This window comes from Pseudophryne corroboree, chromosome 7 (assembly GCF_028390025.1).
Source record: "Pseudophryne corroboree isolate aPseCor3 chromosome 7, aPseCor3.hap2, whole genome shotgun sequence".
NCBI classification, from domain to species: Eukaryota; Metazoa; Chordata; class Amphibia; order Anura; family Myobatrachidae; genus Pseudophryne; species Pseudophryne corroboree.
This window is the reverse complement of record NC_086450.1, coordinates 31,298,859-31,324,207: the sequence shown is the minus strand read 5'-3', so window position 1 is coordinate 31,324,207 and position 25,349 is coordinate 31,298,859. Positions and strand designations below refer to the sequence as shown.

Below are 25,349 nucleotides of genomic sequence, written 5' to 3'. Positions count from 1 at the left end.
CATCAGATGCCTCCTAAGGCTGGCTCAGCGCTCCAGGACCGGATTCCATCTGTTATCCTGATGTGTACATTCCTGTATCCTCTCCTGTCACTCTGGGACGCTGTCACAGTAAACGCCATATTACACCTGGCATGGCGTCTCCCGCGGCCTCCGCCGCCGTCCCTGAACTTCTGCATGCAGAGTGTCTGAGTGGCGATTACGTCAGCCGCGGCCTCCGCTGTGTCCGCGTGGTTGGATGTGCATCTGTCAGCCTGGCGCCTCCTGTCTCCGGTGGCCGGCGCCGCCATTACTGTTTTCATTAAAGTGTCTGCATGGGCGCAGCCATCTTGGATTCTGTCAGCTGATCATTTCCACCAATCTGTTCTCAGTATTGATAATCTGCATAATTGCCTAGCCAATCCCTTCCTTGCTGCAGGTATAAATACACTGTGCCTGAGCAAGGAAGGCGTCAGTGCTTTGGTTGTCAAACCTAGTTCCTGTTTGTCTCTCTCCTGTGATTGTCTTCCAGGTTCCAGCTCCTGTCTCAAGACTTCCACCATAGAGACCCGCACCAGCATTCCACCTGCGGTGTAGCCTGACTCTCCAATCCATTGTGGATTCATCTGTTTCCAGCTACAACATTACCTGCTTCCAGCTCAGCTTCCAGCAGAGTACAGCTTCCCTTAAAGGGCCGGTGTCCTTTCTACACTTTACCACTCTCCACCGGTATTATTATTTCTCCGCTCTCAAGTTCTACATTTCAGTTCATATTTCATCGCTCCCAAGTTCATTTATTATTTAACTGGTTCCAGCCAGTATCCACTCCGTGCTAACAACAGTCTGGTTCCAGCCAGTATCCACAGCAGCTGTTTTATCTTCAGCAACCCAGCTTTTCCTGGAACACCAGCTGGCACAATCCTGGGTTATCTCCATTGCTACAGTCGGGCCTGGTAAGGACTTTCCATCTAGAAGATCATAAAAACTATCTCACACTACCAGTGCCCTGTGGCTCCTGCCATCCTGTAGTACCCAGGAACTGTATTTATTCTTTGCTGACTTTTACGTTTTCTTTTACTGCTGCTGTGTTGCGGAGTTGTCATAATAAACATCATTGACTTTTATCCAAGTTGTCGTGGTCACGCCTTCGGGCAGTTATTATTCATGTTACTTACATGTCCAGGGGTCTGATACAACCTCCCAGGTTCCGGTACATCTCAGCCCCTACAACTGAGGCTGCCTCCCGTCAGCTCAGGCCCTCAGTTGTGACAGTAAGCACTGACCTAATGAATCCAGCCGGAGACCAGGATCAAGCGGCCAGGCCGATGCAAGAACTGGCAGCCCGACTAGAACATCAGGAGGCTGCACAGGGCCACATCATCCGCTGTCTCCAGGATCTCTCTACTCGGCTGGATGGGATTCAGACAACTCTCCGTGGATCAGGCGCGTCTGGTGCGTCAACCACAGTGACTCCAGCTATAACCCCACCCACCTTACTCATTTCTGCTCCACGTCTTCATCTCCCAACGCCAGCAAAATTTGACGGATCTCCAAGATTCTGCAGGGGATTTCTCAACCAGTGTGAGATTCAGTTTGAGCTACAACCTGGCAATTTTCCCAGTGACCGTACAAAAATTGCCTACATTATTTCTCTTCTCAGTGGCTCAGCCCTTGATTGGGCATCACCGTTATGGGAGAGGTCCGACACCCTGCTATCTTCCTACACTGCCTTTGTGTCAACATTCAGGCGCATCTTCGACGAGCCAGGCCGGGTAACCTCAGCTTCATCCGAGATTCTCCGTTTACGCCAGGGGTCACGTACTGTAGGACAATATCTGATACAGTTCCAGATCCTGGCATCCGAACTGGCATGGAACGACGAGGCCCTGTATGCTGCATTCTGGCATGGCTTATCTGAGCGTATTAAAGATGAGTTAGCTACCAGAGACTTACCTTCTAAGTTAGATGAGCTAATATCACTCTGCACGAAAGTTGATTTACGTTTCAGAGAGAGAGCAACTGAGCGTGGAAGATCATCTGCTCCAAAATCTTCTGCTCCTCCTCCTCGTCAACTGTCACCATCTAAAGATGAGCCCATGCAACTTGGTCGTTCCCGTTTAACTCCTGCTGAGCGCCGAAGACGTCTCTCCGAGTTTCTCTGTCTCTATTGTGCAGCTCCGTCTCACACCATTAATGCCTGTCCCAAACGTCCGGGAAACTCCAAATCCTAGCTCGCCAAGGAGAGGGCCGGCTAGGAGTAATGATCTCCTCTCCATCTCCTCAAGATTGTAATCTCCCAGTCTCGCTTCAAGTTGCTCAACATTATCGGAACGTCATTGCCCTCCTTGATTCCGGAGCAGCTGGGAACTTTATTACCGAAGCCTATGTTAAACGGTGGTCCCTACCCACCGAGAGACTTCCTTCGTCCATTTCTTTAACTGCCGTGGATGGCAGCAAAATTTTTGATGCAGTCATTTCTTTAAGGACTCTACCAGTTCGTCTGAGAGTGGGAGTTCTTCATTCCGAACTTATTTCTTTTTTAGTGATTCCAAGAGCCACACATCCTGTGGTCCTGGGCCTTCCATGGCTCCGTCTTCACAATCCTACAATTGATTGGACGACTACGCAAATCCTGGCATGGGGTTCCTCCTGCGCTGAGACATGTTTGTTTAAAGTATTGCCTGTCTGTTCTTCCTCCCCCAGGTCGTCTGATGTTCCACCTCCTCCATATCAAGATTTCACGGATGTGTTCAGTAAAGCTTCTGCTGATATCCTTCCTCCTCATAGAGAATGGGACTGTCCGATTGATCTCGTTCCAGGGAAGGTTCCACCTCGAGGCCGAACTTATCCGTTGTCTCTGCCTGAGACGCATTCTATGGAAGAATATATTAAAGAGAACCTAGCAAAGGGGTTCATTCGACCTTCTTCTTCTCCAGCCGGCGCAGGCTTCTTTTTTGTAAAAAAGAAAGATGGTGGTCTGCGGCCGTGCATCGACTACAGAGGTTTGAACGACATTACCATCAAGAACCGTTATCCTTTACCCCTGATTACTGAGCTCTTTGACAGAGTTAGCGGAGCTACCATCTTTACAAAGCTGGACTTGCGAGGTGCATACAATCTCATCCGGATCCGTGAGGGTGACGAGTGGAAGACCGCCTTTAACACCCGTGACGGACATTATGAGTACCTCGTCATGCCCTTCGGATTGAGCAATGCTCCAGCTGTCTTCCAGCATTTTGTCAATGAGATCTTCAGAGACATTCTATACCGTCATGTCGTGGTCTATCTAGACGATATCCTCATTTTTGCTAACGATTTAGAGGAACATCGTTTTTGGGTTAAAGAGGTTCTGTCCCGTCTCCGTGTCAATCATCTCTATTGCAAATTAGAAAAATGCGTCTTTGAAGTCAAGTCCATTCCGTTTCTAGGGTACATTGTGTCCGGTTCCGGACTAGAGATGGATCCTGAGAAACTACAAGCAATCCAAAATTGGCCGGTACCCTTAACCCTCAAAGGGGTCCAGAGGTTCTTAGGGTTCGCCAACTATTACCGAAAGTTTATACGAGACTTTTCCACCATTGTGGCGCCTATTACTGCTTTCACTAAGAAGGGTGCTAACCCGTCCAAGTGGTCTGAAGAAGCCATGCAAGCATTTCATCTTTTAAAACAAAGGTTCATCTCTGCGCCTGTTCTGAAACAGCCTGACATCAACTCTCCTTTCATCTTAGAGGTGGATGCCTCCTCCGTTGGAGTAGGAGCGGTGTTATCTCAGAGGGCTAAAGATGGCCATTTACACCCTTGCAGTTTCTTCTCCCGGAAGTTCTCCCCAGCTGAGCGCAACTATGCCATTGGCGACCAGGAGTTGCTAGCCATCAAGCTCGCTCTAGAAGAGTGGAGGTATCTGTTGGAGGGAGCTTCTCATTCAATCACCATACTTACAGACCACAAGAACCTTTTATACCTGAAGGGCGCACAATGTCTCAACCCTCGTCAGGCCAGATGGGCACTTTTCTTTTCCAGGTTCGACTTTAAACTCCAGTTCTGTCCGGGCTCTCAGAATCGCAAGGCCGATGCCCTTTCCCGCTCATGGGAGCAAGAAAATGAGTCAGAGTCTTCAGACAAGCATCCTATTATAAATCCGTTGGCATTCTCCACGGTAGGGATGGACTCTACGCCCCCATCAGGGAAAAGTTTTGTGAAGCCGATGCTAAGGAAGAAGCTCATGCATTGGGCCCATGCTTCCCGTTTTGCCGGACATACAGGTATCCAAAAAACCCTGGAGTTTATCTCTAGGTCCTATTGGTGGCCAACTCTGAAAAAGGACGTCTTGGAGTTTATTGCATCTTGCCCAAAGTGTGCCCAACATAAAGTATCCCGCCAGTCGCCTGCGGGGCAACTGGTTCCACTATCCGTTCCCCGTCGACCATGGACCCACTTGTCGATGGATTTCATTACAGACTTACCCATGTGTAACAAGTTCAATACCATCTGGGTGGTAGTTGACCGGTTCACCAAGATGGCACACTTCATTCCTCTCACCGGTCTTCCGTCAGCTTCCAAGTTGGCTCAAGTATTCATACAAGAGATCTTCCGACTCCACGGTCTTCCTGAAGAAATTATCTCAGATCGAGGAGTTCAATTCACAGCCAAATTCTGGCGAAGTTTATGTCAAGTCCTCCAAGTCAAGCTAAAGTTTTCCACGGCTTACCATCCTCAGACCAATGGTCAAACCGAGAGGGTGAATCAGGACTTGGAGGCCTTCCTCCGCATCTATGTGTCCTCCTCTCAAGATGACTGGGTTCAATTACTTCCCTGGGCCGAGTTCTGTCATAACAACCAGTATCATTCTTCATCTGCTTCAACACCATTCTTCACTAACTTTGGATTCCACCCTAAAGTTCCTGAGTTCCAACCGCTTCCAGCAACTTCTGTTCCCGCAGTGGATATCACCTTGCATCAGTTTGCCAATATCTGGAAGAGCGTACGATCAGCTCTGCTCAAGGCATCGTTCAGGTACAAGAAGTTTGCGGATAAGAAGCGTCGAGCAGTTCCTGCTCTCAAGGTGGGTGATCGGGTATGGTTATCCACGAAGAATTTGAGGTTAAGAGTTCCCAGTATGAAGTTTGCACCTCGCTATATCGGTCCTTTCAAGATTGAACAAGTCATCAATCCTGTTGCTTACAGACTCCAGTTGCCTCCCTTCTTAAAAATACCCAGGACATTCCATGTTTCCCTGTTGAAACCGCTGATCTTGAATCGGTTTCATTCCTCACTTCCTCCAACTCCGAAAGTCCAAACTCAACGAGGCGTTGAGTATGAAGTGGCCAAGATCCTGGACTCACGTCACCGTTACGGTCAACTACAATATCTTATTGACTGGAAAGGTTATGGTCCTGAGGAACGTTCATGGACCAATGCTTCTGATGTCCATGCTCCTGCCTTGGTCCGGAGATTCCATTCCAAGTTTCCTCAAAAGCCAAAGAAGTGTCCTGGGGCCACTCCTAAAGGGGGGGGTGCTGTCACGATCCGGGTATCTGGACGCCATTTCTTACCCATCAGATGCCTCCTAAGGCTGGCTCAGCGCTCCAGGACCGGATTTCATCTGTTATCCTGATGTGTACATTCCTGTATCCTCTCCTGTCACTCTGGGACGCTGTCACAGTAAACGCCATATTACACCTGGCATGGCGTCTCCCGCGGCCTCCGCCGCCGTCCCTGAACTTCTGCATGCAGAGTGTCTGAGTGGCGATTACGTCAGCCGCGGCCTCCGCTGTGTCCGCGTGGTTGGATGTGCATCTGTCAGCCTGGCGCCTCCTGTCTCCGGTGGCCGGCGCCGCCATTACTGTTTTCATTACCACATGGATTACAAACCAAACTTCCCTCCAAGTGTCTGCATGGGCGCAGCCATCTTGGATTCTGTCAGCTGATCATTTCCACCAATCTGTTCTCAGTATTGATAATCTGCATAATTGCCTAGCCAATCCCTTCCTTGCTGCAGGTATAAATACACTGTGCCTGAGCAAGGAAGGCGTCAGTGCTTTGGTTGTCAAACCTAGTTCCTGTTTGTCTCTCTCCTGTGATTGTCTTCCAGGTTCCAGCTCCTGTCTCAAGACTTCCACCATAGAGACCCGCACCAGCATTCCACCTGCGGTGTAGCCTGACTCTCCAATCCATTGTGGATTCATCTGTTTCCAGCTACAACATTACCTGCTTCCAGCTCAGCTTCCAGCAGAGTACAGCTTCCCTTAAAGGGCCGGTGTCCTTTCTACACTTTACCACTCTCCACCGGTATTATTATTTCTCCGCTCTCAAGTTCTACATTTCAGTTCATATTTCATCGCTCCCAAGTTCATTTATTATTTAACTGGTTCCAGCCAGTATCCACTCCGTGCTAACAACAGTCTGGTTCCAGCCAGTATCCACAGCAGCTGTTTTATCTTCAGCAACCCAGCTTTTCCTGGAACACCAGCTGGCACAATCCTGGGTTATCTCCATTGCTACAGTCGGGCCTGGTAAGGACTTTCCATCTAGAAGATCATAAGAACTATCTCACACTACCAGTGCCCTGTGGCTCCTGCCATCCTGTAGTACCCAGGAACTGTATTTATTCTTTGCTGACTTTTACGTTTTCTTTTACTGCTGCTGTGTTGCGGAGTTGTCATAATAAACATCATTGACTTTTATCCAAGTTGTCGTGGTCACGCCTTCGGGCAGTTATTATTCATGTTACTTACATGTCCAGGGGTCTGATACAACCTCCCAGGTTCCGGTACATCTCAGCCCCTACAACTGAGGCTGCCTCCCGTCAGCTCAGGCCCTCAGTTGTGACACAGCAGCCCCGATCCAATCACTTCAACTACCTGACGGCACTTTCTCCACTTCCCAATCAGAGATAAATTCGACCTTTTTGTCTTACTTTGAATCCTTTTATAGTGCCCCGGCAGATGACCCGATAGCGGGAATGGAGTTCCTGACTCGACTGGGCCTCCCAGTCCTTACTGCAGATGACAGAGACTCTTTGAAGTGTCCGGTCATGACACAAGAAGTTGCAGGTGATTAAATCCCTCCCTACAGGCAAATCACCTGGCCCTGATGGTCTATCAGCGGCATACCACAAATCCCTAATAACACAGGCCTCCCTTTTTCTCGCCCAACTGTTTAATTCTATCCTTTCTGGTGAGCCAGCCCACCCACAGTTTAACATAGCCAGGATTATTTTACATCTGAAACCCAACAAGGACCCCACACTCCCCTCTTCATACAGACCAATCTCCTTACTGAATCAAGACTTTAAGATTTACACAAAATTATTTGCCTCCCGAATGCAACCCATATTCTCTACTTTAATCCACCCTGCCCAAACAGGATTTATGTGTCAGAGGCACCCGGTACGTAATATTAGGACACTTTTGGCTGCCATGACTGCAACGCACCATGCTGGTCTAGTGGATAATTTGGTGGTAAGCTGCGATGCCGACAAAGCATTCGACAGGGTGTCCTGGGCTCATCTTTCTCGAATAATCCAGGTACAGGGATTTGGCACCTCTTTTCTCCAAGTATTCTCCACCCTTTATCGAGACCCTAAAGCCTTTATAGCGGTCAACTCTAACGACACACATTGTTTTAATTTAGCCAGAGGAACGAGACAGGGCTGCCCCCTCTCCTGTTTAATCTGGCAATAGACCCACTCTTTCGATGTTTCGCCGCTGAGTCCCTTTGGCAGGGGATACAGGTCCGGGCAGTGGAGGCGAGGTTCTCGGCATTTGAAGATGACATTCTCTTCTACTTCTCTAACCCAAAGCGGCATTCCCCAGAGTGCTCATATTGTTGGCAGACTTTGTTGTGGACTCAGGGTTTAAAATTAATAACCTCAAGACTGAGGCCTTTGCCTTTTTCCCAGAAGGTCGACGAGGTTGGCACGGCTCCTTTCCATTTCATTGGGCTCAGAATAACTCTCACACATATTTAGGCATACAGATCCCAAGCCACCCATCCTTATTGCATGACTGTAATTATAACCAGCTTCTTCAAAGAACCCTTCTGGACTTCTCAAAATGGGCCCGCCTCCCTTTAACTTATATAGGGCGCTGCCATCTTTTTAAAATGATATGTTTCCCCTGGTTTCTTTATGTCCTTCAAATGTTACCTGTCTAAAAATGTGTTATCTGCTTTAAATAAGGCCCTTTCAAAATTAATTTGGGCGGACAAACACCCTAGAATCTCTCTATTTTAGTTACAACAGAAACGCGAACTGGGTGGTCTTAACTTGCCCTGTTTTCACACTTTTGCCCTGGCAGCTAATTACAGAATAGCGTCTGACTGGATTAGTAGCACTCAAACCTATTCAAATAGTCAGCTAGACCAAGCTTTTGCACCTGGTTGGAACCTGGTCTCCTTGTTACACCCTCCGCCTCAACCCCTCCCGCTGACTCTCAAAGACAATGATTTGATTAATTCCACTTGTGTTGCCTGGCGCACGTTACGCCCCAGGCTGAATTTATTGCGTTATCAATCTATATTTTTACCGGGATCCGGTCTGAAGATCGACAGTGTCTAGGTCGACAATGTTTAGGTCGACCACTATAGGTCGACAGTCACTAGGTCGACATGGATGGAAGGTCGACAGGGTTTCTAGGTCGACATGTGCTGGGTCGACAGGTCTAAAGATCGACATGAGTTTTTCACATTTTTTTTTCTTTTTTTAAATTTTTTCATACTTAACGATCCACGTGGACTACGATTGTAACGGTAAAGTGTGCCGAGCGAAGCGGTAGCGGAGCGAAGGCACCATGCCCGAAGCATGGCGAGCGAAGCAAGCCATGCGAGGGGACGCGGTGCACTAATTTGGGATCCCGGTCACTCTACGAAGAAAACGACACACAAAAAAAAAAAACTCCTCATGTCGACCTTTAGACCTGTCGACCTAGCACATGTCGACCTAGAAACCCTGTCGACCTTCCATCCATGTCGACCTAGTGACTGTCGACCTATAGTGGTCGACCTAAACATTGTCGACCTAGACACTGTCGATTTGATGAACCACACCCATTTTTACAGCTGTGGGGAAACCCCAGTTTTCACCCTCAACTTGTGTCCCCAGTCTTTAGAGACTGGCATAGACACGGGCTTTATCTGTTCCAATGTATTCAACCGGAATCGTTCACTCTTTTAACACGCACACAGCTCCAAGAAAAAATTCCGACATTATCGATTCTTTTGTTTCCTTTCTTACAGGCCTGTAGCTATATTAATTCTATACTGTCTGTATTTGGGGATAGCGGTATGTCCACAGACCTAGACAGTGTCATACGATATAACCCAGGATCCCCACTTACAACCTCACAAATGTATGGCCAAGCCTAGCTGATGCTGAGCCTGATGGAGGATTCGACGGGATTGTTGAAATGGGAATGAGTGTTCCCTGGTATAACTATGAAGTCTATCCTCTCCACATACCTAACTTTAAACAAACAGTGGGGGGTAAATTTACTAAGATGGTGTTCTATTTAAGATGGGATGTTGCCCATAGCAACCAATCAGATTCCAGGTATTATCTTCTAGAAGGTGCTAGATAAATGAGAAATAGAATCTGATTGGTTGCTATGGGCAACACCCCATCTTAAACAGAACTCCCATCTTAGTAAATGTACCCCTTGGTCTCTCTATCATATATGGAGATGAATCCAAAAATATTGCACAGGGCATATTTTACACCCAAACTCAAGTTCTTGATAGGACAAGCGGACTCGTCTGCTTGTTTCAAATGTGGTTCCCTGGATGCTGATATTGTACACTGTCTCTGGTCTTACCCCCTGGTCCGTTCTCTGTGGTCTGCCCTTCAGCAATATGTCACACATGACCTACACCTACCCTTCACCATCAACGCAGTGTGGGCTTTTTGGGGTATAGTCCCTACAGAATCCAGAACGGGTTTATCAAATGGTAATCTAATATTGCTAAACAAGCTGGCCGCTACAGCTAAGAAGACAATATTGTCCCAATGGATCTCCCCAGATCTGGTACCTTTCGCCCTTTTACATCCTAGATTATCTTACTTATTTACAATGGATGGGACTGAAGTCTCCTTGCAAAAAGAAAAGCGGACTGCTGTTTTCTTTGACACCTGGCTGCCTTGGGTGTAGTATGGTATGCCGGCGGGCGGGCTCCCGGCGACCAGCATACCGGCGCCGGGAGCCCGACCGCCGGCATACCGACATTGTGGCGAGCGCAAAGGAGCCCCTTGCGGGCTTGCTGCGCTCGCCACGCTGCGGGCACGGTGGCGCGCTACGCGCACCACACTATTTCATCTCCCTCCAGGGGGGTCGTGGACCCTCACGAGGGAGAATAGCTGTCTGTAGTCGGGATCCCGGCGCCGGTATACTGTGCGCCGGGATCCCGACATTCGGCATACTGAAGACCACCCGGCTGCCTTATATCATAACCCTATCTCCGGTAACTAAAACACTCCTACGTCAGAGCTTTCAACTTACCACGTGGTACAATATGACGGTATTAGACACTGGTCACCCTTTTTAGATGAAGACTGGGGCTTCTCTCTCTATATCAATATCAGTTTAAAGATTGTGTTTTACTATTGTGCTCTTTAATATCTTCTAATACACTTCATATACATTTTGATGTCTGAATTTTTTTTACATATGTTTCGCTGCTGTGTGAATTTATCTATGTCTATAATATTTTCATGTCAATAAAATTATAAAAAAAAAAAGTACCAACTAACCAGCTCCTAACTGTCATTTTTCAAAAACAGCCTGTAATTTGGCAGTTAGGAGCTGATTGGCAGATACTTTATCTCTCTCCACTTTGTCATTATCCAAGGCTTAGTAAATAAACCCCTTAGTGATGAGTCAGTTGTGTATTGCTGTCTAGTGACACCTTGGGGGGTCATTCTAAGTTGATCACTCGCTAGCTACTTTTTGCAGCCGTGCAAACGCATAGTCGCCGCCCACCGGGGAGTGTATATTTGCTGTGCAAGGGTGCGATCGCATGTGCAGCCGAGCGTTACAAAAATAGTTTGTGCAGTTTCTGAGTAGCTCAGAACTTACTCAGCTCTTGCAATCACTTCAGCCTGTCCGGTCCCGGAATTGAGCTCAGACACCCGCCCTGCAAACGCCTGGACACGCCTGCGTTTTTCCAACCACTCCCAGAAAACGGTCAGTTGACACCCACAAACTCTTTCTTCCTGTCAATCTCCTTGCGATCGGCTGTGCGAATGGATTCTTCATTAAATCCATCGCTCAGCAACGATCCGCTTTGTACCCGTATGACGCGTCTTCGCATTGCGGTGCATATGCAGTAGTGACCTGATCGCTGCGCTGTGAAAAACAGCAGGTCGGAATGACCCCCCTTATGCTTGGAAAGAAGGGGGACAAGCAAAGGCGTACTGTATATATAGTGGCACTAATATGCCTGAACATGTCCCCAGATACGTTTTTAAGAATGCGCATTTCTTGCAGGTGGTGGCAGTGACAATCGGCAGTACTAGCTAGCGGCTGCTGATTGCTTATTGACCCCTCGGCTGATATTACTTTATCAGTGGTCATATCATCAAGTATCCCATTATTTAATTCACATTACCATTTGGAATATTGCCGGCAAGATAACGGTCCTATGATTTTAAAGCGGTAAACAACAAGTATTTGCAGTCAGTAACATTGACCAGACAATATTCTTGTGTATATGATACTTTATTCGATGATTATAATGAGTACAAATAGGGTACTATTAACAGAGCGGCAGGGAAGCAACCCCCCACCCCTGCATTCAAAATCCAAAACCAGTGATCTCCCAGGAGCTTTCTGACTGCTTATCCACTAACCAAGCCCCATATAATCAGAAAGTAACTTGGTGACACAATTACAGGGACTGTAAAAGACGTACATGCAGAAATATGGACAATAAATTCTCCGCTCGGTATTACAGCACATTTACTGTCTTTGTGTCTCCCTGGCACACAATGTGTTTTAATTTATTAAAGTGAAAAACCTCTGACATTAGGCTGTGGAGGAAGTGCGCTGACCTGACCGGCCGCGTCAGGTGACTGCTTTCAGTGTGGCCCTGGCTGCAAGCCACAAGGCTCATCTCTGAAATGAGTTATTCCGTTGATTTACAGAAACCTCTTTGACACTTTGAATACACAGATCACATAAAACCATGTTCACTCTTTTATTGAGCTAAAATGTAGCTTTGTAAGTTATGCGTGGCGGGAGTAACCGTTCCGTTGGGATACTGCGGAGGGTCCAGTATTGAGAAAATCCCTCCTCTACTGATCTCCGGAACTATTCTTTGTGCAGAGTACTTTTTTCTTTTTCTGATAGTGTATATTCTGAAATCTGAGAATAGCGCCTCCTAGGGCCGGTGTACTAGAATCAAATGTCCCTAATGACCCAAGAAGAGGTGTAGGCACTACCTCATTATTATCTGTCCCGTGCAGCGCTTCATTGACCGTACCTCTGTGGCCTTTATTCGCTTCTCCCTGATCCCAGCCTACACGTAGGAAGTCTTTCTGGCAGGTGAGCACTAGGTACGGTCAATAGTTCCCCAAGAACAGCCATTCCCTGATTCACCGAATGCACAATGCAAATTTATTTGGTATTCCCGACAACTATGATAGCAGAATACTACAGAGGGCTGTTTTTGGGCATAATCATTACACCTCACCATGCATGTCTCACATCCTTACATACATGTCCCTCAACAAGCATGTCCCACCTCATTAACCGCTCAATGGTGGTCATTCCGAGTTGTTCGCTCGTTGCTGTTTTTTGCAACGGACCGATTAGGTGGAAAATGCGCATGCACATGGTACGCAGCGCGCATGCGCTTAGTTATTTAACACAAAACTTAGTAGATTTACACAAGCTCGAACAACGTTTTTTCATCGCTCGAGTGATCGTAGTGTGATTGACAGGAAAGGGTGTTTCTGGGCGGCAACTGAGCGTTTTCAGGGAGTGTGCTAAAAAACGCAGGCGTGTCAGGTAAAAACGCGGGAGTGTCTGGAGAAACGGGGGAGTGGCTGGCCGTACGCAGGGCGTGTTTGTGACGTCAAACCAGGAACTGAATGGACTGAAGTGATCGCAGTCTAGGAGTAGGTCTGGAGCTACTCAGAAACTGCAGGGAATTATTTAGTAGCAGTTCTGCTAATCTTTCGTTCGCCATTCTGCTAAACTAAGATACACTCCCAGAGGGCGGCGGCCTAGCGTGTGCAATGCTGCTAAAAGCAGCTAGCGAGCGAACAACTCGGAATGACCCCAAATATACCTATCCCACATCATTTAACCCATTATAAAGCTTTTTTTTTTTTTTTTTTTAGCAATTCACCTGAAAACTGACATGTCTATTTAAAATAAAGATTTTCCCCTTTTTTCACCAAAAATGCAATTTTGTTGGGAAATCGCTCGTAGGACCCAACTGGCTCCTAATTAAATTGACCCCATAAGGTTTTAAGTTCCTCCCTTACCACAAGGCAAGGAAGAGCCGCTTCACAAAGGGGCCAGAATTCTTCAGAGGACGTGCCCAAGACATGTCGGGGGAAGGGGGTACACGATGACGACACAGACACCTAGGGGGAGATTCAAATGTTTGAAAAGTCAGTTGGCTGTCTGTTTTTTTCCTGTCTATTAGACACCCAACCGACTTTTCAAACATTTGAATCTCCCCCCCTAATGTCTGCATCGTCTTAGACTCTTTGGGGGAGATTCAAATGTTTGAAAAGTCAGTTGGCTGTCTGTTTTTTTCCTGTCTATTAGATAGGTAAAAACAGACTCCCAACTGACTTTTTCAAACATTTGAATCTCCCCCTTTGTTAGTAGAAATGGGCAGAACAGATACTACAGACCACCACATCCTATGCGCCATGTAACCCCCTCTAGACTAGGGTGCAGATACACATAAATGTATGACTGCTTGCCAGTGTGGAAATGAAAAGAAAATAAAGGCCCATACACATTAGACGATGTCGCTCTGTGAGCGACATCGTCTAACGTTTCCCCCTCCCGGGCCGGCCGGTCGGCGGCCGCCTGTACGCACTGAGCGATATGACAGCTCATATCGCTCAGTGACGTCACGACAGTCCACATCCTTCATGCATGCCCTACCGACAGCGACGATCGATGCCGGCGGGGCCGCGCATCGGTCGTCGCTGGCAGCATACACACTTATCGATAAAATGAGCGACGTCGCTCAAGGAGGGGGAAAATGAGCGACGTCGCTCATTATATCGTTAAGTGTGTATGGACCTTAATACAGAAATCAAAAGAAAAACAAATAAATAAATAAAACCTGCTCAGGGTGCCCAAGCCGTGGCATCAGTAGAGTTTCCCTATGCTTTGTGCTTGCCAGCAACCATAACCCCAAAATATGATTATACAGTAGCGGATTCAGAGCTGGCACACACTGGCAGAGGGCTTAGATAGCTCACCCCCGTCATGGCAAGACTGTGGCATCTTCTGCAAATACAGTAATGGAGATATGATAATAAGCCGTACAGTACTTTCATTAGAAACTGACAAACCTTTTACAATGAGGCGCAGTCTCAGCCATGGATATCCTTAAAACCTGGACCGCCAGGGTGCCTTGAGGTCCACGTTTGGAAACCTCTGCTCTACACGGATGGTCATTTCTTATATGTTACTAATACTAAGATCATACTCCCAAATGTATTACCCAAAACTCACCAATTGGTTTTTGTTTTTTTCCCCATAGTAAAACCAGTTCAGAAAACACGGAGTGTCTAGATTTATTTAGTATAACTTCAGATTTATTATTAAAATGTATTTATATCATGCAGATATACTCTGTAGCACTTTACAATATGGGGTTATACTAAAACCACATTTGGTATTAACAGAGAATGTGGTAAAATGGGCGCTACTCGCCATCTTACAAGTTACATAGGGTTCCAAGCTCCAGGGCGGTAGGTGTATAGGGAAAACAGGAGCTATAGATATGAAACGAAAGTGCCACCTATTGCATATTGCTACTACAGTAGATGGCAATGGAAAAAGTGCTTAGAGGGGTAGTTGGATAGAAGAGCCTACGGAGGTTAAGAAGGTGGTTCAAGAAATTGATAAGCTTCCTGAGTTTATAGGAGCAGGCAGTGAGTGTGGGTGAGCGGAAGGGAGCTTGGGCTGTGAGAGTCTACTGAGGAGAAGACCGGTAGGAAGGGAACTGTAATAGCCAATGCTGGAGATAACCAGTGCATCTATTGGGGGTCTATTTACTAAGACTTGGATGGAGATAAAGTGTCTGGAGATATAGTACCAGCCAATCAGCTCCTAACTGCCATTTTTCAAACACAGCCTGTGACATGACAGTTAGGAGCTGATTGGCTGGTACTTTATCTCCATCCACTTTATCACCGTCCAAGTCTTAGTAAATAGAGCCCTACGTGTGAGATGTGCGGGCATTCTACATAGTAACATAGTATCTAAGTTTGAAAAAAGACAATTTGTCCATCGAGTTCAACCTATTTGTGTTCTCCTATGCAGTTTTAGTTTAGGACTAATTTTGCCTCATGCTGATGTCAGCCGTTGTGTTTTAATGTCAGCCGTTGTGTTTTAATAACTATAGTGTGTGCCTACGCACCATAACCGTGGATATCCTTATCCATTAGGAATTTATCTAACCCGTTCTTAAAGGTGTTGACTGAGTCCGCCATTACTACTCTCTCAGGCAGAGAATTCCAAACACGTATCGTCCTTACTGTGAAAAAACCTTTTCGCCACATTGTGCGGAATCTCCTCTCCTCTAACCTGAGCGAGTGTCCACGTGTCCTCTGAGCTGATCTTATCAAAAACAGGTCCCACGTAACCTCTGTGTATTGTCCCCTTATATATTCTACATTGGATGCACCTGTACTTGACTGCGGGCTGTATGTAGGGAACACGGTAGACTTCTGAGTCCAGAGTGCCACCTACTCGGTGAGCCTGAGGAGTCGGCTTTATTTTCATTATGTCCACACACATAGGACATCATGCAAGCAACTCCCATTGACTGGTGGGAATTTTTTTGCTCCATTTTTGAAATACTGAAGGAGAGATGTATCAACGCTTCGAGTGAGATAAAGTAGAGAGAGACAACCAATCAACTTCTGTCATTTCTCCAACAGTTTTTGAAGTAACAGTTGCTGATTGGTTACATTGGGCAACGCCTCAACTTTATCTCTCTCCAATGGGCCTATTTATCAAGGGGTCTATGTACTTAGCCTTGGAGAGAGATCAAGTGGACGGAGATAAAGTACCAGCCAATCAGCTCCTAACTGCCATGTTACAGGTTATGTTGAAAAATGGCGGATAGGAGCTGGCTGGCTGGTAATTTATCTCCGTCCACTTTATATCTCTCTAAGACTTAGTACATAGGGGTCTTAAAAACATAGACCCCAAAGTACCAACCAATCCGCTCCTGTCATGTTACAGGATGTGTTCGAAAAAATGACAAGAGCCGATTGGTTGATACTTTCCCTCTACTTTATCTCTCTCCAAGCTTTGATACAGAGGCCGCCGGGGCTTGATACATCTCCCCTTCAGAGTCAGGTGGAAGACAATATCCAAAATGAGAGACATTCAGTAATGTGGACCAACACATATGGTGAGAGATCCGAAGAGGATAGATATGAGTATTATCTACATCGAAAGTCAGATCCCAAACAGTCTCCTCTGCCTCCCAGTGCCGACACACGTAAGGGTCTTACATTTCTCAGACACCTCTTCAGTGTGGTCTCCTGCCAAATAACGGTGTCCTGAGGAACCCAAATTCTCCACGCTCTCTGCTGCCAGCAATATAATCTAGTACCCTTATGGAGCCAATGACTAGTGTGCTTTCAAGTTCCTTGTCTTCTTCCTACAAGACTTGGTTGGCATAGGTGCAATATCATAAATGACCGCTATTATTTAATTTGCCACTGTCAGTATGAGCCTTCTATTGTGTTCTCCGTGATACAGATGTAATGGACACAATCCCACTCCACCCCAACCCGGTGACCCTTCACTCTCCATCCCCTGACCATCCTCTACATCCTTTCTCTCCCTCCCTACTCTTTTTCACGTCCTCTTTGTCTTCACAATAGTTGACATTCAGTTACTCACTTGTACTAGCTCACGTTCTAAGGAGTGGACAAGTGGAGCAACCAATCATTTTGTACAGATGAGATACATATCCTGGTAGACGGGATGTCGGCTGTCACTATACCGACAGCGGCATCCCGTCTGCTGGAATCCCGGTGGCGAGGCAGCAAGTCCGCTTGCCACATATCGGGCCCGCTGGCTCGCCACAGGTTCTATTCCCAGTTGGCTGGTGGCGTGGAACCACTAACCGAGTGGGAAAACCCGTTCATGTTCGGGATTCCTTCTGTCGGTATATCACCGGCTGTCGGGATTCCGGCGTCTGTCTCCTGAACGCGGGATCCCGTACAGATGTGTTCACATACACCTAGCCTCAGTACAATGGTATGCGTTTAACATACCGCCCATCGGGATCCTGGCGGGCGCTGAAAACCTGACTGGTACAATGCCGCCGCCGGATTACCAGCGAGGTAGGTGATTCTCCGTGTCCACACCACCCATAAAGGGAGAATAGAACCTGTGGTGAGCGAAGGCAGCCACTGTGCCCGCAGCGTGGCGAGCCCACATGGGGATTCGATGCACTCGCCCCGCTGCCGACATTCAGGTAGACGGGATGCCGCTGTCGGTATAGTGATCCCAATATGCCATATATCATGAGATTCCTGGTGTGAGTGTGCAGCCGGTTCCCATGCAACTGTCCTAATGTCGGGCGTCTTTTTCTTTTTTTTCTGAAAATGCGTCTTAGTCGCAACGAGAAGTGACTAGGACGCACGAGGAGACTGAGCTGATGTGATATATGACACCTGTATACTGTGTGTGACTGAGCCTGTATACGGAGCATAACAGAACTTGTATTGGAAAAAAACTGCGGCTGCTACATTGTAGCACTTTATGTACAGATTCACAGAGACTCAGTCACACACATGGGTTTGGTATGATAGCCCGGCGGTCAAGATCCCAACCTTGGATGGGGTAAGTATTTTTACCCGCTACGTCCCCTACCCTAGCCCTCCGGGGGTGGAATCTAGGGCTAACTTTTTCCCCCCGGCCCTAATCCTAACCGAAACCCAGAAACTTACCTTTGGGATAACAGTTGCTGGTGTTCCGGTGCCAGTCTCCTGAGTGGTATACCTCCTTCTGGGAAGTATATTTACTAAAGTGCGGGTTTTTAGAAGTGAACGTGTTACCAATAGAAACCAATCAGATTCTAGCTATTATCTTTTAGAAGGAGCTAGAGAAATAAAAAGTAGAATCTCATTGGTTGCTATGGGCAACATCCTTACTTCTAAAAACCCTCACTTCACTAAATATACTCCATATGTATCTCATGATGCCTTTCATAAAAATCCCCCCTCCAAAAAAAAATCCAATAAACAGCAAATATTAAAAACGAGGCAAGTAGGTTGGATAGTACCACCTCCTCAAATACCTCCGTTCCTATCCAAGCTCAACTTTATTTTCAAGATGGATTGGATGGAAACACTTACAAAAAGAAAAGAAGGTGGAACGATTCTTTACAATGTGGGAATCGTATATAGATACACTACCTCCCTTTGTTGGGCAACAACTCCACCATAGCTTAAAGAATACCGGGGGTAATTCCAAGTTGATCGCAGCAGGATTTTTGATAGCAATTGGGCAAAACCATGTGCACTGCAGGGGAGGCAGATATAACATGTGCAGAAAGAGTTAGATTTGGGTGGGTTATTTTATTTCTGTGCAGGGTAAATACTGGCTGCTTTATTTTTACACTGCAAATTAGATTGCAGATTGAACACACCCCACCCAAATCTATCTCTCTCTGCACATGTTACATCTGCCTCCCCTGCAGTGCACATGGTTTTGCCCAATTGCTAACAAAAATCCTGCTGCGATCAACTTGGAATTACCCCCACCGTACGGTACCTAACAAAAACTTCTGTGGGTGATCCCCCAATCGCTTTTCTTGATTACTTCCAATAATCAAATACTATGTGCAGAAATATGCCACATGTTTCTGATGTGTCGCTTTTTACTCATCATTCTGACACGGCTTTTGGGCTTCGATGATAATATCATGTGTTGTGATCCACTTTTTGTCGATTGTTGACTATGATTTCTAAACATAACTGTACAGGAAAATCCTGACTCGTGTACCTCTGTGCATGACTTACTTCTCTTTTCCCGTACTGTATTTGATAATACCTCAATAAAAATATATGTATATAAAAAAAAAAAAAAAAAAAAAGGCAAGGTGCCTAGGTGGGAATAAAAAACACAACTCAGAACAGGGCACAATGATAGAATGAATATATATATTTTCTCTTACGTCCTAGAGGATGCTGGGGACTCCGTAAGGACCTTGGGGAATAGACGGGCTCCGCAGGAGACATAGGCACTAAAAAAAGAACTTTAGGTATGGGTGTGCACTGGCTCCTCCCTCTATGCCCCTCCTCCAGACCTCAGTTTGATACGGTGCCCAGAGGATACTGGGTGCATTACAGGGAGCTCTCCTGAGTTTCCTGAAGAAAAGTATTTTGTTAGGTTTTTTATTTTCAGGGAGACCTGCTGGCAACAGGCTCCCTGCATCGAGGGACTGAGGAGAGAGAAGCAGACCTACTTAAATGCTAGGCTCTGCTTCTTAGGCTACTGGACACTATTAGCTCCAGAGGGAGTCAGAACGCAGGTCTCCCCTTGCGGTTCGTCCCGGAGCCGCGACGCCGTCCGCCTCGCAGAGCAGGAAGATAGAAGCCGGGTGAGTATAGGAAGGCAGAAGACTTCAGAGGCGGCAGAAGACTTCAGAGCTTCACCGAGGTAACGCTGCGCGCCATTGCTCCCACACAGCGCACACTGTTGGGTGCAGGGCGCCCTGGGCAGCAATGTTATACCTCTAGGACTGGCTATGTATGTATACACTATATTTTGTGTTATTTAAGAGAATCCCCACCAGTTTGTTTGAGAGAGCGGGACCGAAGCCCGCCACTGAGGGGACGGAGCTTGTCCCTCAGCACTCACCAGCGCCATTTTTCTCCACAGCACACGCTGAGAAGCTGGCTCCCCGTTCTCTTCCCTGCTGATCACCGGTGACAGAGGGTTTTAAAGAAGGGGGGGCACATATTTGGCACAGTACATATATAATATAAAGAGCGCTATATCTGGGTAATTTTTTCCAGGGTTATTGGCGCGGGGTGTGTGCTGGCATACTCTCTCTCTGTCTCTCCAAAGGGCCTTGTGGGGGATCTATCTCCAGATCAGAGATTTCCCTGAGTGTGTGCAGTGTCGGTACGTGCGTGTCGGCATGTCTGAAGCGGAAGGCTCTCCTAGGGATGAGGTGGAGCGCATGAGTGTGGTGTCTCCGTCGGCAACGCCGACACATGACTGGTTGGATATGTGGAATGTTTTAAATGCAAATGTAAATTTATTGCACAAACGTTTGGACAAAGCAGAGTCCAGGGAATGTACAGGGGGTCATGTCCTGCCTTTCCCTATGTCACAGGGGCTTTCTGGATCTCAAAAACGCCCACTTTCTCCAGTAGTAGACACAGATACCGACACGGATTCTGAATCCAGTGTCGACTATGATGATGCGAGGTTGCAGCCAAAATTGGCAAAGAGTATTCATTATATGATTATTGCTATAAAGGATGTGCTGCATATTATTGATGACCCCGCTGTACCTAATCCAAGGGTCCACATGTTTAAAGAAAAGAAGCATGAGGTTACTTTCCCCCATTCTTATGAATTAAATGAGTTATTTGAAAGTGCTTGGGAAACTCCAGACAAGAAACTGCAGATTCCCAAAAGGGTTCTTATGGCGTATCCTTTCCCGATCAAGGACAGGATACGGTGGGAATCCTCCCCAAGGGTGGACAAAGCGTTGACGCGCCTTTCTAAAAAGGTGACGCTGCCGTCTCAGGACACCGCAACCCTCAGGGATCCTGCTGATCGCAAGCAGGAGACTACCTTGAAGTCAATTTACACACATGCTGGTACATTACTCAGGCCGGCAATAGCGTCGGCTTGGGTTTGTAGCGCTGTAATAGCGTGGACCGATACCTTATCTGCTGATATGGATACGATGGATAAGGAAACTATTTTATTGACCCTGGGCCATATTAAGGCTGCGGTCCTTTATATGAGAAAGGCTCAGAGGGATGTGGTCATACTGGGTTCCAGAGCGAACGCTATGGCGATTTCTACCAGGCGAGCACTGTGGACCCGACAGTGGACGCGTGATGCCGACTCGAAACGGCATATGGAGGTTTTGCCGTACAAGGGTGAGGAGTTGTTTGGGGAAGGTCTCACTGACCTAGTTTCCACAGCTACTGCGGGTAAATCAACTTTTTTACCTTAGGTTTCCTCACAGCCTAAGAAAGCGCCACATTATCAGATGCAGTCCTTTCGTCGCATAAATCCAAGAGAGCTCTAGGATCTTCCTTTCTTGCCAGAGGTAAGGGCAAGGGGAAAAAGCTGCCAGCTACAGCCAGTTCCCAGGAACAGAAGTCCTTCCCGGCTTCTACTAAATCCACCGCATGACGTTGGGGCTCCGCTGAGGGAGTCCGCTCCGTTGGGGGCACGTCTTCGACTTTTCAGCCAAATCTGGGCTCACTCTCAGGTGGATCCCTGGGCAATAGACATTGTTTCCCAGGGGTACAAGCTGGAATTCGAAGAGGTGCCTCCTCGCCGGTTTTTCAAATCGGCACTGCCGGCTTGTTCCCCAGAGAGGGAGGTAGTTTTGGCAGCGATTCAAAAGTTGTGCCTTCAACAGGTGGTGGTCAAAGTTCCCCTGCTTCAACAGGGGATGGGCTATTACTCAACCCTGTTTGTGGTCCCGAAACCGGACGTTTCGGTAAGACCCATTCTGAATTTAAAATCCTTAAACCTATACTTAAAGAGGTTCAAGTTCAAGATGGAATCGCTCAGAGCGGTCATCGCAAGCCTGGAAGGGGGAGATTATATGGTGTCCCTAGACATAAAGGATGCATACCTTCATGTCCCCATATATAAACCTCATCAGGCGTTCCTGAGATTTGTTGTGCAGGATTGTCATTACCAATTTCAGACGTTGCCGTTTGGGCTTTCAACGGCCCCGAGGATTTTTACCAAATTAATGGCAGAAATGATAGTGCTCCTGCGCAAGCAGGGTGTCACAATTATCCCATACTTGGACGATCTCCTGATAAAAGCGAGATCGAGAGAACAGTTGCTGGACAGCGTTTCACTCTCCCTGAGGGTGTTGCAACAGCACGGTTGGATTCTCAATCTACCGAAGTCACAGTTAGTTCCAACGACCCGATTGCCTATCTTAGGCATGATTCTGGACACGGAACAAAAGAGGGTTTTTCTCCCGATGGAAAAAGCCCAGGAACTTCAGAGCTTGGTCAGGGACCTGTTGAAGCCAGACAGGGTGTCGGTACATCACTGCACTCGAGTTCTGGGAAAAATGGTGGCGTCTTACGAGGCCATTCCATTCGGCAGGTTCCATGCAAGGACTTTTCAGTGGGACCTTCTGGACAAGTGGTCCGGGTCACATCTACAGATTCATCAAATGATCCGCCTGTCCCCCAGGGCCCAGGGTATCTTTCCTGTGGTGGCTGCAGAGTGCTCACCTTCTAGAGGGTCGCAGGTTCGGCATTCAGGACTGGGTTCTGGTAACCACGGACGCGAGCCTCTGAGGTTGAGGAGCGGTCACGCAGGGAAGAAACTTCCAGGGCTGTGGTCAAGCCAGGAAGCTTGTCTGCACATCAATGTGCTGGAATTAAGGGCCATATACAACGGCCTTCGTCAAGCGGAGACCTTACTTCGAGGTCTACCGGTTCTGATTCAGGCAGACAACATCACAGCAGTGGCTCATGTAAACCGCCAAGGCGGCACAAGGAGCAGAGTGGCAATGGCAGAAGCCTCAAGGATTCTTCGATGGGCGGAGAGTCATGTAAGCGCTGTGACAGCGGTCTTCATTCCAGGAGTGGACAACTGGGAAGCAGACTTCCTAAGAGGACAAGATCTGCATCCAGGAGAGTGGGGACTTCATCAGGAAGTCTTCGCAGAGATTGCAAGTCAGTGGGGACTGCCTCAAATAGACATGATGGCTTCACGCCTCAACAAGAAACTTCCGAGATATTGCGCCAGGTCAAGGGACCCTCAGGCGGTTGCAGTGGACGCACTGGTGACACCGTGGGTGTTTCAGTCGGTCTATGTGTTCCCTCCTCTTCCTCTCATCTCAAAGATACTGAGAATCATAAGACGAAGAGGGGTTCAGACAATTTTCATTGTTCCAGATTGGCCTCGAAGGGCCTGGTATCCGGATCTGCAGGAAATGCTCACAGGAGATCCGTGGCCTCTTCCTCTCAGGGAAGACTTGTTACAACAAGGGCCCTATCTGTTCCAGGACTTACCGCGACTGCGTTTGACGGCATGGCGGTTGAACGCAGGATCCTAGCGGAAAAGGGCATTCTGGATGAGGTCATTCGTACTCTGATGAAGGCTAGGAAGGAGGTGACAGCGAAACATTATCACCGTATTTGGAGGAAATATGTGTCTTGGTGCGAAGCCAAGACTGCTCCTCCGGAAGAATTCCATCTGGGACGTTTTCTCCACTTCCTGCAAACTGGAGTGAATTTGGGCCTAAAATTAGGCTCCATTAAGGTTCAGATTTCGGCCCTATCCATTTTCTTTCAAAAGGAATTGGCTTCTCTTCCAGAAGTCCAGACTTTTGTGAAAGGGGTGCTGCATATCCAGCCTCCTTTTGTGCCTCCGGTGGCACCATGGGACCTTAACGTGGTGTTACGGTTTCTTAAGTCTCACTGGTTTGAACCTCTTCAAACAGTTGAATTGAAGTATCTCACTTGGAAAGTGGTCATGTTATTGGCCTTGGCTTCGGCGCGGCGAGTGTCGGAGTTGGCGGCTTTGTCTCACAAAAGCCCATATCTGACTTTCCATGTGGATAGAGCTGAGTTGCGGACTTGTCCGCAATTTTTGCCTAAGGTGGTTTTTTCTTTTCATATGAACCAACCTATTGTGGTGCCTGTGGCTACGAGGGACGTGGAGGATTCCGAGTCCCTGGATGTGGTCAGGGCATTGAAAATTTATGTGGCCAGAACGGCTTGGGTTAGGAAAACATAGGCCCTGTTTATCCTGTATGCAGCCAACAAGGTTGGCGCTCCTGCTTCTAAGCAGACTATTGCTCGCTGGATCTGTAATACGATTCAGCAGGCTCATTCTACGGCTGGATTGCCGTTACCAAATTCGGTAAAGGCCCATTCCACTAGGAAGGTGGGCTCTTCTTGGGCGGCTGCCCGATGTGTCTGGGCATTACAGCTTTTTCGAGCGGCGACTTGGTCGGGTTCAAACACTTTTGCAAAATTCTACAAGTTTGATACCCTGGCTGAGGAGGACCTCATGTTTGCTCATTCGGTGCTGCAGAGTCATCCGCACTCTCCCGCCCGTTTTGGAGCTTTGGTATAATCCCCATGGTCCTTACGGAGTCCCCAGCATCCTCTAGGACGTAAGAGAAAATAAGATTTTAAACCTACCAATAAATCTTTTTCTCCTAGTCTGTAGAGGATGCTGGGCGCCCGTCCCAGTGCGGACAACATCCTGCAAGACTTGTATATAGTTGTTGCTTACATAAGGGTTCTGTTTCAGTTTGGATCAGTCTCGGACTGATACGGTTTTTGTTTCATACTGTTGACTGGTTCGTATATTCCATGTTATACGGTGTGAATGGTGTGGCTGATATGAATCTTGCCTTTGGATTTCCAAAATCCTTTCCTCGTACTGTACGTCTCCTCTGGGCACAGTTTCTCTAACTGAGGTCTGGAGGAGGGGCATAGAGGGAGGAGCCAGTGCACACCCATACCTAAAGTTCTTTTTTAGTGCCCATGTCTCCTGCGGAGCCCGACTATTCCCCATGGTCCTTACGGAGTCCCCAGCATCCTCTACGGACTAGGAGAAAAAGATTTACCGGTAGGTTTAAAATCTTATTTTATATTATATATATATATATATATATATATATATATATAATTAGTGTCTATGAATTGGCAGGTAAACATTATTTGAATGCCCGGTGTAATATAATATATATAATAATATAAGAATCCTGCACCATATCTTAGCCGTTTGACCGTTGCGATGCCGTAAGACACAGTATGTTGCTATTACTCATAACACATTATTGTTTTCCGTGAGAGATTAAGCCCAGGCACACTTTTCTGGATCTGTCTGAGATATAATCAATAAGAAGATTTACTTGCATAGTTACAATGCTCTAGATTAAGGTGTTATGTCAGGGGTGAGACGTACTCCAGTCTG

General features: G+C 47.2%; 1 protein-coding gene across 1 annotated transcript in view; it reads left to right on the top strand.

Annotated features, from left to right (window-relative positions):
* The window catches only part of GPR39 (G protein-coupled receptor 39), a 168,101-nt gene that overhangs the window by 140,267 nt on the left and 2,485 nt on the right, over nt 1-25,349 (top strand). The gene's annotated exons all lie outside the window — the stretch shown is intronic.